This window comes from Triturus cristatus, chromosome 2_1, assembly GCF_964204655.1.
Source record: "Triturus cristatus chromosome 2_1, aTriCri1.1, whole genome shotgun sequence".
Lineage (NCBI taxonomy): Eukaryota > Metazoa > Chordata > Amphibia > Caudata > Salamandridae > Triturus > Triturus cristatus.
Genome location: NC_140581.1, coordinates 56622784 through 56632386, shown reverse-complemented (window position 1 = coordinate 56632386; position 9603 = coordinate 56622784).

Sequence of the window (9603 nt, the reverse complement as noted above, 5' to 3'; positions counted from 1 at the left end):
AGACCTAGAGCAAACCAAAAAGAGGGTGGAAAAAATGAGGCAAGGGCGAAAAAAAAAAACCCAGGAAAGATCACCCTAGGGCGGACAGGTCTAACAGGCGTCCCCCCCAGCCGAAAGTGGGGAGACCTACCCAACCTCTAGGGAGCTCTCCTCGCTAAGGCGGAAAAACCGGGAGAGACCGTCCGCGTTGGCGTGGTCAACCCCGGGCCGATGTTCCACCCGAAAGTCCATCCCCTGTAGGGAAATGGACCACCTTAGTAACTTTGGGTTCTCGCCTCTCATTTGCATGAGCCAGCGAAGGGGGCGGTGGTCGGTCTGTATGAGGAAGTGAGAACCAAAGAGATATGGTCTCAACTTTTTCAGAGCCCAGACCACCGCAAAGGCTTCACGTTCAATGGTGCTCCACCGTTGTTCCCTGGGAAGGAGCCTTCTAGATATAAAGGCCACCGGTTGGTCTTGGCCATCCTGGTTCAGTTGCGAGAGCACAGCGCCTATGCCATGCTCAGAGGCGTCTGTCTGCACGATGAATTCCTTGGTGTAATCAGGAGTCCTAAGCACCGGGGCGGTGCACATCGCATGCTTCAAGGTGTCAAATGCCTCCTGGCAAGCAGCTGTCCAGTTGACTTTCCGTGGTTGCTTTTTAGATGTCAATTCAGTCAGGGGGGCAACGATGGTTCCATACCCCCTGACAAACCGGCGGTAATATCCAGTGAGGCCGAGAAAGGCCCGGACCTCAGTCTGAGTCTTGGGGGGCTCCCAGGCCAATATGGCCTCAATCTTGGCCTGGAGGGGCTGCACCTTACCCCCGCCCACCAGGTGTCCCAGGTAAACGACAGATCCCTGTCCAATCTGGCACTTGCTGGCCTTGATGGTTAGACCAGCCCGTTGCAGAGCCCGCAGCACCTCCTGGAGATGCTGCAGATGGTCCTCCCAGCCGCTACTGAAGACAGCTATGTCATCCAGGTAGGCCGCTGAGAAAGACTCCATGCCAGATAGCACCTGGTTCACCAACCGCTGGAACGTGGCCGGAGCATTCTTGAGCCCAAAGGGCATCACTTTAAATTGAAAGTGGCCCTCGGGGGTGGAGAACGCCGTTTTCTCCCGTGCTCCGTCTGCCATGGCAATCTGCCAGTACCCTGACGTCAAGTCAATGGTACTAAGGTACCGGGCTGCTCCCAGCCGGTCAATCAGCTCATCCGCCCGAGGGATCGGATGAGCGTCCGTCTTGGTGACGGAATTCAAACCCCGATAATCCACACAGAACCGAAGTTCTGGTGTGGTGCCCGGTGGGGCCGCTTTCGGCACCAACACTACCGGACTTGCCCAAGGGCTGCTGGAGGGCTCAATAACTCCTAGCTCCAGCATCTTGGTCACCTCACCCTGGATACTATTCTTCACTTTGTCGGACAGCCGATAAGACTTGGCTTTAACCGGTGGGCTGTCCCCTGTGTCCACATCATGGGTACACAGTTGCGTGAGTCCAGGCGTGAGGGAGAACAATGAGGCATACTGCTCCAGTACCTGGCGGCAGTCCCTCCGTTGTTCCGGGGTCAAGGTTGGGGAGAGGACCACTCCCTCTACCGAACCATCCTTCTCTTGAGCCGCCAGAAGGTCAGGAAGAGACTCGCTCTCTTCCTCCTCGCTCCCATCCGTCACCATAAGGAGGGTCATCTCCGATCTCTCATGGTGCGGCTTCAGGCGGTTGGCGTGGAACACCCGATGGGGCTGCCGGGGGGTCTTCAAGTCTACTATATAGGTGTTCTGGCCTCGTCGCTCCACAATCTCGAACGGACCAGTCCACCGGTCCTGGAGGGCGCTAAGCTCCCCAGGCTCCATGACCCACACCTTCTGTCCAGCATCCAACTCCACCGTCCGAGCGTTGCGGTCATACCACTCCTTCATGACGGCTTGACTGGCCTCCAAATTGGCTGAGGCCTCCTTCCACAGCTTGGCCATCTGGCTGCGGAATGCCAGCATATAGCTGACAACATCCCGGGGAAGCTTCATTGAAGTCTTCTCCCATCCCTCTTTGACAAGGCTGAGGGGCCCCCTAACGGGATGGCCGTAGAGCAACTCAAAAGGGCTGAACCCGACTCCCTTCTGCGGTACCTCGCGGTACGAAAATAGCAAGCAAGGGAGGAGGATGTCCCATTTCCGCCTCAAGTCCTCTGGCAGGCTCCGGATCATCCCCTTTAAGGTCTTGTTAAAACGCTCTACGAGTCCGTTAGTCTGGGGGTGATAAGGAGTGGAGAACCGATAGGTCACCCCGCACTCCTTCCACATGGCCTGCATATAGGCTGACATAAAATTTGTGCCCCTATCCGACACCACGACCTTGGGGAATCCCACTCGGGTAAAAATTCCCATTAGGGCCCGCGCCACCACGGGTGCAGTGATGGTCCTCAGAGGAATGGCCTCAGGGTACCGGGTGGCGTGGTCCACTAACACCAGGATGAACCGGTGTCCCGAAGAGGTCGGAGGGTCCAATGGTCCCACAATGTCGATCCCGACCCGCTCAAAAGGGGTCCCGACCACCGGAAGCGGTTCCAAGGGGACCTTCACCTTGGTTCCTGTCTTGCCACTTGCCTGGCATGTCTTGCAGGTCTTGCAATAGGTGTCAGAGGCAACTCTCATCCTGGGCCAATAAAAATGCGGGACTAACCGCGCGAAAGTCTTGTCCTGGCCCAGGTGTCCAGCTAGAGGTATCTCATGGGCTAACTCCAGCAAAAAGGTCCGGTAGCATAGGGGCACGACTAAGGCCCTTGAAGATCCATGCACCGGAACCTTCGGCTCGCTATACAGGAGGCCATCCTCCCAGTAAACGTGGTAATTACCGGATTCCTTATTAGTCGCTTGAGCTGTGGCCTGTCGCCGCATGCCTTCAAGCGTGGGGCACTCTCTCTGGCCCCGGCGAAATTCCTCCCGGGTAGGCCCTCCTTCCACGCACCAACCGGCCGGGATAGGCAGGTCCCCCACAGGAACAACATCCACCGCCGCGGATTCTGGAGCCACAACCACCGACTCCTCTTCCATCCCACGGGGGGTATCCACCTCCTCTACTGGTCCAACTTCGGGTTGGGCTGTTATTTCCGGCTCCAACTCGGTGTGAGTTCTTGGCCAGGCAGCCATGGACCTTGTAACCACACAGGCCCATCCTGGTAACCCCAGCATTTCGGTGTGGGCTCGTAGCTCCACTTCCTTCCAGATGTTGGTCTCCAAATCGTTCCCGAGCAGACAGTCCACTGGCAAGGCGGGGCTCACGGCAACTTTCAAGGGGCCTTTAACTCCTTCCCACTCAAATGGAACCCGAGCCACTGGGTAATGACTCAGGCTACCATCAGCCAATACGGCCGGATGGAACACGTCAGGGATCAACTGCTCCGGGGACACCAGCCGCCTTACTACGGTGGTCATGCTGGCACCTGTGCCCCTCAAAGCCTCCACCTCCTGTCCATTCACCTGCACCCTCTGCCGGTATTTGGCAGTATTCGATGGTAAGGAAATCACTGGAACCTCTTCCCTATCTCCCAGTGAGACGAGGGTCAGGCCTGTCCACTCCCCCTCCCGATCTAGGGGCAACTCCACCCCAAGCGCTATACTAGCCACCCCGGGGGGCTTACCTCCTGCGGGGGCAGGAGTTCTTTTGCGGCACTGGACATCCCCTTTATAGTGTCCCACCTCCCCACATTCATAACACTTGACTGTTGTTGGCGGTTGACCCTTGTCAGGGTGAGTGGACCTTGGGAAACTGGACTGAGAGGGAGTCCCTACACTTTTCCCAAACTGCCTGTTTGGTGGGCCTCGGAAGAGCTCCTTCTTTTTATCTCCCCCCTCTTTCCTCTGGGGGGCGCTCTGTCCACCCTTCGGGCCATCTCCCCCGGGTCCCTTGAGGGTCACTCGGGTGCTAACCCAAGTGTCCGCCTCTTCCGCAAGTGTCCGGGGGTCGGTCAACTTGCGGTCCACCAAGTGTTGGCGCAGCTCCGGAAAACATCTATCCAAGAGGTGCTCTCTCAGAAATAAGTTGTACAGACCCTCAAAATCCTGCACCTCGCTGCCACGCACCCATCCATCTAAAGCCTTCCGGGCATAATCATAGAAATCCACCCAGTTCTGCGTGGTCAGTTTGTGACTGCTACGGAATCTCTGACGGTATCTCTCAGGGGTGAGGCCAAACTTTTTAAGCAGGGCCTCCTTCATCACCGGATAGTTGGTTTGGTCTACCTTCTCTAAATACAGGAGGGTGTCCCTCACTACCGGAGGTATATATCGGTACAGGCCACCCCCCCAGTAGCTTGTGGGCACCCCATGGACCTTCAGGGATACTTCGTACGCCTCCAACCACCGGTTGATGTCATCCCCCACCCCGTAACTAGCAATCACATCTTTTGGGAGGTAGAATTTAGGTTCCCGTGGAACCTCTGGTACGCTGCCACCATTTACATTCCCTTGCGCACTGATCTGTAATGCTCTCAACTCCAATTCTTTGAGCTGGAGCTCATGCGCAAGCTTCCTTTCTTCCATTGCTAGCCTCTTATCTTCCTTTTCTTTTTCCAATTTTGCAAGCTCCCATCTCAGTAACCTCTCCTCCCTCCTGTCCTCATACTCCTCCGGCGAGGCACTCCTTCTAGACACACTACTGCCTGCCCCAGAACGTCTCCCTGGTGACAAGTTTTCACTGACATCAACGTGCAGCAGGTCTAGTTCTCCTGACGTGCCCGCCTCCCCTAATGCCCCTTGCTCCTCTGGCTCCTCGTCCCCTTTCCTCTCTGGGTGGGCTAATACCCATGCTTGTAAGGCTTTACGGAGCTCTTCTCCTTTGGCTCTCTTCCCAACTGCCACCCCCATCCCCTGACAGAAACTCCTCAGCTGAACCACCGAGTATTCCTCTATGTTGGCTAGCTGGAACTCCATTCTGACAGGTGGGGACCCAGACAATATGAGTGAATATCAGGACGTAGGTAACAACTAGGGCAATCCTCTGGGCACACCGTTAGACAGTAGAGGCCACCTGGCTATGCTTGCTTAAACACTAGGTGTCCAATTGCGGCGTACTCTGCTTCACTGAAGGGTGCTGCACAACTACAGGATCGGATCCCACCGCTGAGCACCAAATTATGTTGGAACTGGGGTTGCCAATTCACAAGGGTAGCCTGGCTCATGGCAGGAAGGCTGCCAAAGGAATTCTGTATAAAGTAGCCGTGCAGCACACGCATCCAACTTAGCAGAGTAACGCACACAATAATACGACGCCACACCACTTGTGTTTAAAAACAGGACTTTTTATGTCGTGTTCATTAATAACTGGGAATAACATATGCAGTGCATTAGTATGTATTCATTAACAACTGAATAATCTTGGCAGTATTTAGCGTAAATTCATCAACGACTGTATGACTTACACAGTATAATAGCTTATACTCATCAATGACTGTATGACATAGTAGTATAATAGCATATACTCATCAATGACTGTATGACATCAGCAGTATAATAGCATATACTCATCAATGACTGTATGACATCAGCAGTATAATAGCATATACTCATCAATGACTGTATGACATAAGCATGGTAAAAGCCTATACTCATCAATGACTGTATGACATAAGCAGGGTAAAAGCCTATACTCATCAATGACTGTATAACAAAAGCATTGTAAAGGCATATCCCCATCAAACTACCAGTACTCCCACCCGCTCTAACGGTGTCACGGTAGCTTGGGAACTTTACCCCTGGTAGTGGGAGCAAGCGAGTAGGACTTCCAGTCACCACAATCAAAAGGGGTACATTAACGGGGGCTTTGGCGCTGGCCACGTGGCTTTCTTCCGCCTCACACGCTCATGCTACGATATCGTCTTTAATGTCCCGAGCCTCCCAAGGACCCACCAGGCTCACAAGACCCAGTCCTAGTCTCTCCCGGGGAGGAGCGGATGCGGGGCTGCCTTCCTGAAGGGTGAATACTACTGGGCAGCCCCCCTTGCTTTCCTCGGGTCTCCGCGCCCCTCCCCCGGGAAAGTTACCTGCAGTCTTCAGCCCTACGGGGCCCTTGCGCTGGTCTCTCCAGGCCGTCGACTCCGGGAAAGACGCGCCCACTCCTGCTGGGAGCAGCGTCGCTGGCTTGAGGCGATGACGGAGTTCTCTGGAGGCTGGTCGAGGGCGAGGGCGGGGGCGGGGGCGAGGCCTAAAACACGGCCGTCACCTCGTCACGTGATGTGGGAGAGCCTCTTGGGATCGGCAGAAGCCGCCTACCACAGCGCTTCAGGACTCGGGCAGCGGCGGTGAGTTTAGGATCAAATAGCGCTTCGCCACTACAGCGCTTCAGGACTCGGGCAGCGGCGGTGAGTTTGGTGTCAAATAGCGCTTCGCCACCACAGCGCTTCAGGGCCAGGATAGCGGCGGTGATTTTGGGATTAGATAGCGCTTCGCCACCACAGCGCTTCAGGGCCAGGATAGCGCACTACCAGATTAGTGCTGACAGAACCAGTGGGGGCTCTGGGGAGGATACTCGACTGAGTCTTTAGCAGTTCTTCACTCAGATGGTGATCCCTTGTGGCGCTGATGGTACGCGGCCCTTCCTCCTGACAAGGGGTTAGTTAGACAGTTCGGGGGATGGGGGTTTGAGTTGGAGGCTGCTGCCAGTTAGGCCTCTCCTGATGGTCCCTAGGGGATTCCCTCACACTGGGCCAGGTCAGTGGGTTTGGTCAGGAATCCTCACGCAGCTTAGCGGGCAAGGCCTAGACCTAGTCACCCCTAGTGGTATAGGTGCCCCCTCCCCCTTCCGCCTAAACTCCAGCACAGGGTCCCCCCCAGGTCAGTGGTACCTCAACAACTGACTAGAAAGTTTCCCGCCCTTTCTATTTATACCCCCAGGTCAGGTGACCTCTCTCTATTCCGGAAGGTTCCAGGGCCTTCTACATTCTAGGGATGGTCAGGGGACCCAGGCTAGTGATGTCACAATACCTAAGGGTTCTAGACAGCTCCTGACAACTAGGGCGCTACATGAAAGACCGCTCCGCAGTAGCAGGGGTCTGTGGCAGCCATCTTGGTGGTAGAGAGCACCTGCACCTTAGCATTGACTAGCAATGGTAAGGTGCCCGGAGACCTAGAGCCAACCAAAAAGAGGGTGGAAAAAATGAGGCAAGGGCGAAAAAAAAAACCCCAGGAAAGATCACCCTAGGGCGGACAGGTCTAACAAAGGCACAGTTGGAATTATACATATCCATGTTCCCACAGTGTGTTGGAATTTGGGTAAGTCCTGGGCTGTTGGTGATACCAACTTACGAGTGTCAAGTCATCCATGCCGCCGTGATCCCATGTATATGTACTTTCTGAAACACCATTTCTTTCTAACAGTGGCTTCTTAGAATTAGTCTGGAAGCTCATAAGACCTGTCTGGTGGCGACACCAACTACGACGCAGACGGGTCCGAGGCTGACCCCATCGAGGAGGCGGAGGCTGCTACAACACCTGGCAGCAGCACAACATCTGTCCCCACCTCCTCCATTCCCATCACAGCCCTCCCAGTTGCTCCAGTCCCTTCTGTCCGTGCAGGGCAACACCATGTCTCCTTCGTGCCAGGCACCGCTCCCCCTGCCCCTGTCGCCCCTGCTGCCCTCACTGCAGAGTCTGTGGACATTCAGTGGCAGTTGCAGGTTGGCCAGACATCGATGCTGAATGCCCTCCATGGCCACACCAGACTGCTAACCCAGATGGTGTCGTTCATGGAGGGCATGTCAGCAACAATGTCTGACCAAAGGAGGTTGCTGCGGTCCATGGACTCTTCACTGACGGCAGCAGTGGGTCTCCTGCAGTGCTTCATCCCCCCTTACCCCAGCCCCATCCACACTTCCCACTCCCATACCTGTCCCATGCACACCCAGACATTCCCAAGCACGCACCCCACCAGACACAGGCAGCACACCACCACCTAAGGGCAAGCACACACCTCCTGGCACGCACACTCAGGGGGAGAAAGGCATACCCACTAGGTCTGGGGCACACAGACATGCACGCAGCCACAGTGTGAGTCCACATGTCTCACAACCCAGGACCTCCAAAACCACTCCCCTTGGCTCCCCTGCCACACAGTCAGACAAGGAGAGCTCCAAGTCTGTGCTGGCCCTCAGCCCCACTGACTCACCACCACACAAGCGGGCAAGGGACTCCACGGGCAGGGGAGTTGAGTCCCCCCCATGTCAACCCCCTCCCCCAGAAGCGCTGCACCACATCCCTCGGACCCCCCCTCATTTGTGGCTGTGGCTTCTTCGGGTGCAGGGGATACTCTGGCGACCTGGCAGTAGTGTGCAGCGCAGTGCTAACCTCCACCTTTGGCATTGCTCCCCCCCTGTGGTATAGTTGTCCGGCCCTGCACCCACCACAACTACCCTTACACCTCCTGTCCCTGCGGTGCCTGGTCCTTCCCCACATGATACCCCCCCGGTCGATGAACCTGAGGGTTCCAGTGTGCAGGCAAGCTAGGGGAAACGCGTGGCCATGTGTACCCCCAAGGACTTCTATTCTGGACTGGCCGTTGGCCTTTGTATATAGTGTTTTACCCCTATTTTCTTTATGCTGAATAAAGCATTTTCTTTTTACTTTGAACACTATTGCATTTCAGGTATTGATGTTGGTGCTGATGCTCCAGGAGTTGGGGTTGTGGTAATGTGTTATGTTTCAGGGAAATGTTGTAGTCTGATGGGTATGGGGTGGACCATGGTATCTGCATGCCATCACAAGGTCTCTGCAAAGAATCTTTGGTCGTGTGTGTTATTTGTGATTTGTGTTAGGAGACATTGTCCCAAGGAGTGTATCTTCCTCTGTGGCACCTGACATCTTCCCTGCAGAGAGTTGCACAATTGTTGTGCTGACCTGTGTCTACATTTCCTTTGTTGGTGATGGATCCCTTCAACTATGGCCATGCCTGCTCAGCAATGTCTCCGGCTGCATCGTCTGTGCCATCCTTGCTAGTCACTGTACTTGTGTATTGAGTATATTGTAATGCCTTAATGGCGAAATTCTCCCTTTTCAGCACTATGCATGTGTGTAATCCCAGCCTAGCACACATATGGTACTTGTTCTGCAGGGTATTTGGGCACCTGACTCACAATTGTGGGCATAGTATCTGTGGGTAATCCACCCTATTCCTTCCATGTGAGACAACGTCTTGGTGGCTGTCCCAGCACCTGTACATTCCTATCAGTCCTGGGATGTGCGTGACAGTGTGTGTTCCCTTTGGCTCTCTTAGTTTACTAGGCATTGAAATGACTATACAGTCTTGTGGCATGATCTCAGTGTGTGTATTTTGCTGCGTCCGCCAGGGGTGGGTATGCATGTGTCATTTGTCCTCACATCCACATGTGGTGTGTCATGCAGTGGGGGAAAGACATCCATCCCCATGGGAGTGGGACACTGCTGTCAGTGATGTGTTGTTATGGCACTATCAACATAGACGAAAAATAGGATGCGTACATGCACCCATGGAGTTGTGGTCATCTGATGATGATGTGCACACCCCCATGTCTCCGTCCACTGCTGGGAGTGATAGGCACCCACCCACATGTCTCTGTCCACTGCTGGTATTCCTCTGCACCCACCCCCATGTCT